The following is a 9,107-nucleotide window of genomic DNA, read 5'->3' on the forward strand; positions in this document are numbered from 1 at the left end:
AAAAAAAAAGATACAAAAAAAAAAACAATGAGAAGCTGTAATAATATTAGTCAGTATAATAGCAATAATTGTATAGTTAGAACGGTTGTCTAAGGAGCTGAATCATGTCAGTGAACCGAAAATAAATTGGAATGAAAAGAGACTAGGAAGTAGTGATCTGATTAATCTGAACTGGGATACTTGCATGGCATAGAGAAAATGTGAATGCCTTTTTAAAAGAAAAGGTATGAATTGACTATGGTTGCCTGTAAAAGGGAATATTTAAATACCATTAGCAATAAACTATTTCCTAGAAATGAATATGTACGTTTCCTGTATGTCATACATTAGGCACCTGGCTGATAACTATACACAAACAGGAGTATTTTCCTTTACAGTGACATGCTACCTGGATGTAAAAGGGAAGGATGTGCTGAGAGCTTTGAGATAAATTGAACCTCATCCATGAAGCCACAGATAGCTCAAATCCATGTAATTGAAAAGTCTGCCATAGAAAATTGATTAAACACAGGAAGCACGTGAGTGACTGAAAAGGTCCACAAGAAAGGGAACGAACAGATGTGGCTTAAGGGGGAAGGTGGGGAAGGCAGTAGAACATATGAGATATTAAAATGATAGAAGGGATGCTGGTGGTAAAAGGTACACCATGGAAAGGGGCTTAGGGAGATGCCGAAGGCACTGGAGAGGCTGGGGATCAACCAAAATGAAATGTGTCCGCAAACATAAGGAAGCCTCTTACCTGTTCAGGCTAATATAAAAAGATAAAAATTTTAAAATAGAAACAGAACAACTAACTATCTTCATGATCTTCTAACCCAGGACCTGGACAGGTCATTTAGACGGCTGGCGCCGGTGAGGAGATTGTAAATGGCTCACACTGGCGCTCTATTGGGCAGGAAAGAAAAGGGGTGTTAAATAGTTACGCATCTTCTTTCTGCTTGCTCCACTCCTTGCCCGGTCACTACACAAATCTAGGCAAACCTTCCCTTAAACAGATGGATGTCTCCTGCACACACACATTCCAGAGACGTAGTGGCTGATGAAGAAGACACAGAGCCCAGTGCAGCATCTCCAGCTTCCATGGGACTGACACATCCATCAGGGTAGGCCTGCCCACCACAGAGCTGCCAATATTTGACGGCCACAGAGAAGCGAGTCTTCATCTCCCATCAGCCTCCGGGTGCTTGATACAAAATCATGTGACAGCGGCTGAGGATGTATCCCACCCGGCAAAGCGCCTGCCTGAAGTGCACGCACAAGGACCTGTGTTCAGAGTCACAGAACTCAAGTCAAGGCTCAGTGTGGAAGCACTGTGGTGCTTGGAGGAAAGCAAGAAGATCCCTGGAGCTCCCCGCCCAGGAAGCTTCCTTGAAGAACTGAATTCCAGGCTTAATGAGAAACCTATCTCAAAAATAAGACGCAGAGGGAGCAGGGAAGATGGCTAGTGTCAACATCTGACCTACACAGACACATGCCTGCACATGCAAGAGTGCCCACATGAACATGCGCCCCCTACAGAAAGACAAATGTATATTCTTTTTCCTTATTATATATTTATAACATTCTAGTCATTTCCATGCAAGAATTTTAATATAATCATAAAACACATCCTTTTCAATTCCATACTTATGCGTGGCATTCTAGCACGGCTACTTAACACGTTATTCCCTGTTTTCTTAAGCAATTGAATGAGTTTATGATATGCCATCAAATAGATATTTAACTGCAAGCCTAACTAATCCCCCGGTAAAGTACTAGGAAGCTGCTATGAAAATGTAGCAATAAACGTATTGTACATAAAGTGGTTTCTATGTTTGCCTTTATTTCACTAAGAAGGACTCCCCAAAGTGTCTTTCCCAATTTCCTCCTTTTCAGTCCTCTATCACACGCACACTATTTTCTTTATATTGAGTTGGGCCTGCTAAAATTTAAAGCAGCAGAGGCAGTATTTACATCTCTCTAGTGCACTCGCTGCATACCAGTGAGGGATCCAGAGAAGAAGCAGATCCACTGTGGGCCAGTGCCGGATGCCATGCTCTGAGATTATTAGCTCCTTCAACAATGTCAGCAGTTCTTAGAGATGCTCTCTATCATCTTCCCTGCACCAGCAGTGAGGACACAGGCCCCTGGTGACAATGAGGACACAGGCCCCTGGTGACAGAACCAAAGTGCTAATGCTCTCTGGGCTCTTGACTGCTAGCTCTGCTCACCGAAAGTTGGGTGAGACATCCTAGGTCCAGGTTCTACTCCTTATGCATGACATTCTAGCACGGCTACTTAACACGTTATTCCCTGTTTTCTTAAGCAATTGAATGAGTTTATGATATGCCATCAAATCAAGCCTAACTAATCCCCCGGTAAAGTATTAGGAAGCTGCTATGAAAATGTAGCAATAAACGTATTGTACATAAAGTGGTTTCTGTGTTTGCCTTTATTTCACTAAGACAGACTTGACTTACCAGTAGGCTAGTAAACTGTGCCCATTCTTTTTATCATCTCTATTATTAAACACAAACACAAAAGAGTTTATGTAACTGAAAACCTGTTATCAGACCGACCATGCATACAAGTCATTTTTTTTCCTCTTCCACATTCTCCATATCCATAGACACACGTTACTGCCCGCGTATTCCATGATTGCTTTTCCCAGGCAATACTGCCTTAAAATAATCCTTCCAAATCAGCAGGTCTACTATACCATTAGTACATCAGTTCTCAACCTGTGGGTCACAACCCCTATGGGGGTCAAATGACCCTTTCACGGGGGTTGGATATCCGACATCCTGCATGTCAGGTATTTATATTGTAATTCATAACAGTAGGAAATTACAGTTATGAAGGAGCAGCAAAATAATTTTATGGTTGGGAGTCACCACACCGTGGTGAATTGTATTAAAGGGTCCTAGCCTTAGAAAGGTTGTGAACCGCTGCTGCTCTAGTACATCCTTTTTATGGCTGCTTAATTATTTATGTTACTATGATGCTCTTAATGAATGTCCACGTCACCACACTCTCGGGCAGAAATAATGTTACTTTGCCTGCTCCACTCTTCTCATGAGAATGAGCAGCATACCAGTCGATGAACTCAAAAGCGCTCTATAAACCAAAAGCATGCACAGTAGAGTGAGAGCAACACTCCCCTCTGTGCGTGTGTGTGTGTGTGTGTGTGTGTGTGTGTGTGTGTGTGTGTTCCTGTGGATAAGTACACATGTATGTGCTGGTGCATATACATTTAAGCTGCCACATATGGTTGGTGGGTACTCTAGGTTCCACAGTGTGACTTCATGGCATCATGACAATTGTAGAAAAAAAAATTCTTTTTTTTTTTTAAATATATTAGCTTTAATCAAACTTTATCATTGTTATAATGGGAAAGAATTAAAATCAATTGAAATGATAATAACTTTCATATTGTTTTTAACCAATGTTATTTGATTTTTAATTTGAACCCTCGGAGCTCCCAGGGACTCAACCACCAACCAAGGACTGCACAGGGAGGGGTCTGATTGTTCAGGCAGCATGTGTATGGCAGAGGATTGCAAAATCGATCATCAATAGGAGGAGAGGACCTCGGCCCTGTGAAGGTTCTGAGCCCCAGTGTAGGGGAATGCCAGGGCCAGAAAGTAGGAGAGGGCGGGGTGGCAGGCATGGGGCAGGGGGAGGCAACAGGGGTTTGTTTTTGTTGTTTTTGTTTGTTTCTTTGTCTTTTGGAGGGGAAACTGGGAATGGAGAAATTCGCATGTAAATAAAGAAAATATCTAAAATAAAAAAAAAAAGAAACCAAAAATAATCAACAGTAGATGGATATGCTTTACAAATCAGAAAAAAAAAATTCTTATTCAGAATAGTACACGATAAGTAGCTGAAGCCTTATCCAGATACATCAACCTTACTCCAGATTTACCAAATCTGAAGCTATAGGGAGTCTCTGGAAGAAGGGGAAATAAAGGCTCTGTACTGTGCTCTCTTCTGAGTAAGGAGGAATGGTGGAGTAATGGGGTTTGCAAGGAATGGTGGAGTAACGGGGTTTGCAAGGAATGGTGGAGTAACGGGGTTTGCATTGTGTTACCTTGGATGATCAGGGCAATAGATCACTTCTTGATTAGTGGAAATTGGGGTTGTTTTAATCAATTTATTATTAAATTGATTTGTTATTAAATTGATTAAAACAATACCATATAATGAGCATTCAAAAAGTAGTAAGTTTTGATAGGGCAGAAGTTGACCAAGAATTTGCTAATCTCCTCTGGTTGTTGTTTGGCATCCCTGGGTAGTCAGGAGTGAGCATGGGAAAGACAGGCACATTGTCAACAACTTTTCCCTACTTAAAATGTTCCCCGGGGTCTCCTTGGCAGCGCAGGATCCAGTGCCAAGGGATCGACTACACAGTAGGTGGATAGTGTGAAAGGGGCAGGTGGATGGAGCCAAGGTGCAGCCGAGATAATTAGGCAGGCAGCCGTGATGCTTGCACAACGGGGCTGGCTATGAAGCTGCTCAAAGACAAATGATGAGGTAGAGCACTCGTTAAATATAAACATCCTGTGGGAGGCGAGGCAGTGGACAGCCTCATCAGGCCCCGTCCTGTAATTCCATTCCATATTAAATGTATTATGGGCCATAACGTAACAGTGTCAATGACTCACCTCTATTCCCCAACAGTGAGAAAATTGATGGTGAGCTCAAACGGTCCCAGCCCTGAAGTTAGTACATGACCTAAGGGCCTAAAACTGGAATGAGAAAGAAAGGAAAAAAATTCAAAATGAATGCTTATAATGCTAACCTGGGAACAATTGTTCAATCTTGCTGGACATGTTAGCATACCCTTCTCTACTCCGGTTCTGCCAGCAGCAAGAGAAAAACTCCCCTTTCATAATTCTGTTCCTAAGTTCAAGTGTAGCTCAGTAGAGGCTGAGACGCTACCTTCCTCTGTTCTCCTTGGCGAAAAAGCACAATCCGGTAAACATACCAGGACTGGAGGAAACTTAAGTGGACTCTTGAAGGTCAAAGGTATGTGGAGCAGTTCCCAGCAGGGGGATAAATCTCCCTTCTTACCTAGTTGTGTCATCATGAGTTTCCTTCCCCAAACAAACTGAAATCATCAAATGTATTTCCACTGCTTTTGAGAGGAACCCAAGCTCCCAGCCCAGCTTCAAGGGCTGACAGAGTACGTCTCCCAAAACCTTCTTATCTACCTTCCCTGAATTGTTCATGACAAGAAGAACCACCATTGCTTAAAATGTTTCAGAAGGCAAAAAGTTTCAAAGATGAGTGAGTCCATTATGATCATGGCAGAAGGCAGACAGACACGGTACTAGAGAAAGAGCTGAGAGATTTACATCCTCAGAGTCAGACAGCAGCCAGGAAATAAGAAGCTGGGCCTAGAACAGGCTTTTGAAACCTCAAAGCCCACCCCCAGGTTGGCATGCTTCCCCCAACAAGGCCACACCTCCAAATCCTTCCCAAATAGTGCCAATCTCTGATGACTTTGCATTCAAATAAATAAACCTCTGAGGACCATTCTTATTCAAACCACAGATTTCCATACCCTGGCCTCCATGGGCTTGTAGCCGTATCATAATGCCAAAATTTATTCAGTCTAACTTCAGAAGTCCCCATAGTCTATCATGGATGGTCCCAAGTTCTCTTCTGGAACTCATGACAATCTCTTAACGGTCATTCCCCCCCCCAAAAAAAATCAAAACTAAAGGCAGATCACATACTTTCAACACACAATGAATGATACAGAGTATATATTACCAATCACCATCCCAAAAGGGAGGAAAAGGAGCATACTGAGGAAATCCTGGACCAACGCAAAACCAAAGACACACAGCAGGACAAACTCTGAGCTCTGTGGCTTAACGTCTAATATTAAAGCACTCTTCAGATATCTGATGTCTTATAGCCTTGTTGGCTGCAACATATGTCTTTCTCGTGGGCTAGGTCCCAAGTGTTCAAACTGTCTTCAGTGTTGGGGGTTGGTTCTAATGCTTAGATTTAATCAGGAATCTCCATGTTCAAATGCTGAAGGTCCTTGTCCTTAATTTTTTTTTTGATAGATCAATAAAGATGCCAGGGCCCAGTGTCTAGACAAAGGGAGATGGATCAGGGCTTTTAGATTTGTGAGGGCTAGGAACTAGGAAAAAGAAGGCAGAGGGTCGCCATGAAGCGGTGGTGGGAGACAGATCAGATTTCAACCAGTCATGTGAGAGTTCAGGTGGGTGGCCACTGGCCACTTCCCCAATTGGGCCTCGGGTAGCAGGGGAAGGTTTAGGAATGCCCAGCCTATGAACTAGCCGAGGCATTGTTTTTTTTATTAGATATTTTCTTTATTTACATTTCAAATGATATCCCATCTCAGTTTCCCCTCCAAAAAAAACCCTTATTCTCTCCCGTCTCCCCCTGCTCACCAACCCATTCTCTCCCACTTCCTGGCCCTAGTATTCCCCTACACTGGGGCATAGACCCTTCACAGAACCAAGGGTCTCTCCTCCCATTGATGACTGACGAGGCCATCCTCTGCTATACACATGCTGTTGGAGCCATTAGTCCCACCATGTGTACTCTTTGGTTGGTGGTTTAGTCCCTGGGAGCTCTGTGGGTACTAGTTAGTTCATATTGTTGTTCCTCCTAAGGGGCTGCAAACCCTTCAGCTCCTTGGGTCCTTTCTCTAGCTCCTTCATTGGGACCCTGTGCTCAGTCCAATGAATGGCTATGAGCCTCTACTTCTGTATTAGTTGGATACTGTCAGAGCCCCTCAGGGGACAGCTGTATCAGGCTTCTGTCAGCCAGCACTCACTGGTATCCACAATAGTGTCTGGGTTTGGTGACTGAATATGGGAAGGATTCCCAGGTAAAATTAACTGGCGAATGTGTGTGTGTGTGTGTGTGTGTGTGTGTGTGTGTGTGTGTGTGTGTCTTCCATTCACAAATCCAAAGAGTTCCCAGGCAAGTGGCTGGAAGCTCTCAGTCTGCCAGGAGCACAAAGTGGTATAGCTACGATTACTGCTACACTTTAGCACCATTGTCTTCTATGGTCCTGCCAGGATGGACCATTTATGCCCGTTAAAGCATTCAACTGTTTTCCTAGTCCAAAGTGTCAAAGTCTTCCATATTCTTCCAAAAGGAAGCACAGTCCAGCCTGTCCCAGCGATGCCCCAGTCCCTGGTACCAGCCTGTCCCAGCAATGCCCCAGTCCCTGGTACCAACGTCTGTCTTAGACCCTGTCCTACTGCTGTGAAAAGGCAGCAAGGAAAGTCTTATAAAAGAAAACACTTAACGAAGGGCCTGCCTACCGCTTTAGAGGTGAACCTGTTATCATCATAAGAAGCATGGTGGCAAGCAGGCTTGGTGCTGGAGAAGTAGCTGAAAGCCACATCCTGAAACATAGACAGCAGGCAGAAAGTGAGAGAGACTTGGTTTGCCCTGAGATTTTGAAACTTCAAGGCCTAACCCAGTGAAACATTTCCTTAAACAAGGCCACACCTTCTCCAACAAGGCCACACTTCCCAATCCTTCTCAAATAGTGCCTCTCCCTGATGACTAAGCATTCAAAGCTATGAGCCTATGGGGGCCATTACTTGGTCTTCTTCATGAGTCTTAACAAATAGATGGGACAGCGTACTTATCAACATGAACCATTTCCTTTCTATAAAATTACCAGTAGCCAAAGCTATTGTGTGATTATTGAGAACACCAAGCAAAGCCCTGGCATGGAGCCTGGCATCATGAGATGCGGTGTCTACTTCCCTCACCCTTCCTTTCCTGTCTCCTCTCCTAAAACACGCCTAGTAATTCTTCCTGTCCTTCTTGCACCCCTCCTCTTATCCATTCCTGGTTCTGCTGAGACCTACTCAGTGTCCACTTCCCACTTCTGCATAGAGACAGTTCAATTCCATTTTAAGTCCAGGCCCACCTGCACACTCCCAAGTACAGTCGCACTAGATTAGTGCATGGGCACGAGACCACAGCAATCTTAACTATTCTCGCCTAGTCTAGCATCGCATAATATCACAGATACCTAAGCTTAGCTTTGAAAGCCAAGACATTCAAACTTCAAACTCGGAAGAATGGAAGATAATACCTCTAGAACTGATGAGAATTTGAGGGGAGATGGAAATGCTTTGCAAGTTTTATAAGTGGGGGAAGGGCCTTAAAGTCATTCGTGACCTGAAGCTTGTTTCGTGTCAGATAATGAATGAGTTCTTCCATGAGCATTGTCTTACCTTCCCCACCATGAAGTCAGTATCAGCATGCAATTTCCAGATGATTAAAACATGGAGTCTGGAGGTCATCCTGTCAGCAGGTGAGAATCTAGATCATAAACTCCACACCATGGGCCCTCACCGCCCTCATTCAGCACTCTAGAGTTACCCTATCCGCAGCGTTCAGCTCCTGACAATTTAGCCACTTACCAAGTACTTTCAAAGTACAACAATCCAACACAGACTGGAGATGAATCAAATGCACCTTTCTCTTAAGGAGTTTAAAGTCCAGAAGGAAAAATAATGCAGAATCTAAATATAACAAGAGGGAAAAGCATTTCAGAGAGTGTCTACACTGGCAGAGTATTTTGAGGAAAATCAAAGAAGGAGCCGTCCCCATGGGACTTAACATGATCAAAGAACTCTGTCCAGGGACCTACTTTCCAACTGCACATAATCAGCTCGAATTTTAAAAAGAAACTGATAACCCTCCCCCCTTTACAGCTAGCTTCTTCAAATTTACCCTTTAGAAGTTTTTTTAAAAACTCTTCCCCAGCCATAATTCTCTATAATTTCTCAAGGCGAACATGCTTAAGATAGAATTTTAAATCAGAGTAATAAAATTGGAATATATAACATCATTTTAAGATGTAAAAACTAATAATTCATCTTTAAAAACCATAATATACAAGATAACATAAAACCTTTTTTTTTCCTAAATGGACAATAGAATTTCTAATCACACAGAAAACTGCTTTTGCTGCTCTTGATTGGCACAGAAACTAAGATAAAAACAACTAAAACCAGCTGGGCAGTGGTGGCGCACCCCTTTAACCCCAGCACTTAGGAGGCAGAGGCAGGCGGATTTCTGAGTTCTAGGCCAGCCTGGTCTACAGAGTGAGT

General features: G+C 43.3%; 2 long non-coding RNA genes across 2 annotated transcripts in view; both read right to left on the minus strand.

Annotated features, from left to right (window-relative positions):
• The window catches only part of LOC116087333, a 40,753-nt gene extending 36,034 nt beyond the window's left edge, over positions 1-4,719 (minus strand). The window contains exon 1 of the long non-coding RNA XR_004117372.1: positions 4,644-4,719. This is a non-coding gene — a long non-coding RNA (uncharacterized LOC116087333). The remainder of the gene's footprint in view (positions 1-4,643) is intronic.
• A 2,576-nt stretch (positions 4,720-7,295) lies between these two features.
• On the minus strand, positions 7,296-8,510 carry LOC116087332. Its single transcript, XR_004117370.1, has 3 exons — positions 8,415-8,510; positions 8,226-8,295; positions 7,296-7,379 (listed from the first exon to the last, which is right to left on the minus strand). It is a non-coding gene; the product is annotated as an uncharacterized LOC116087332 (long non-coding RNA).
• Positions 8,511-9,107: the final 597 nt, after the last annotated feature.

Source organism: Mastomys coucha, unplaced genomic scaffold, assembly GCF_008632895.1.
Source record: "Mastomys coucha isolate ucsf_1 unplaced genomic scaffold, UCSF_Mcou_1 pScaffold13, whole genome shotgun sequence".
NCBI lineage: Eukaryota > Metazoa > Chordata > Mammalia > Rodentia > Muridae > Mastomys > Mastomys coucha.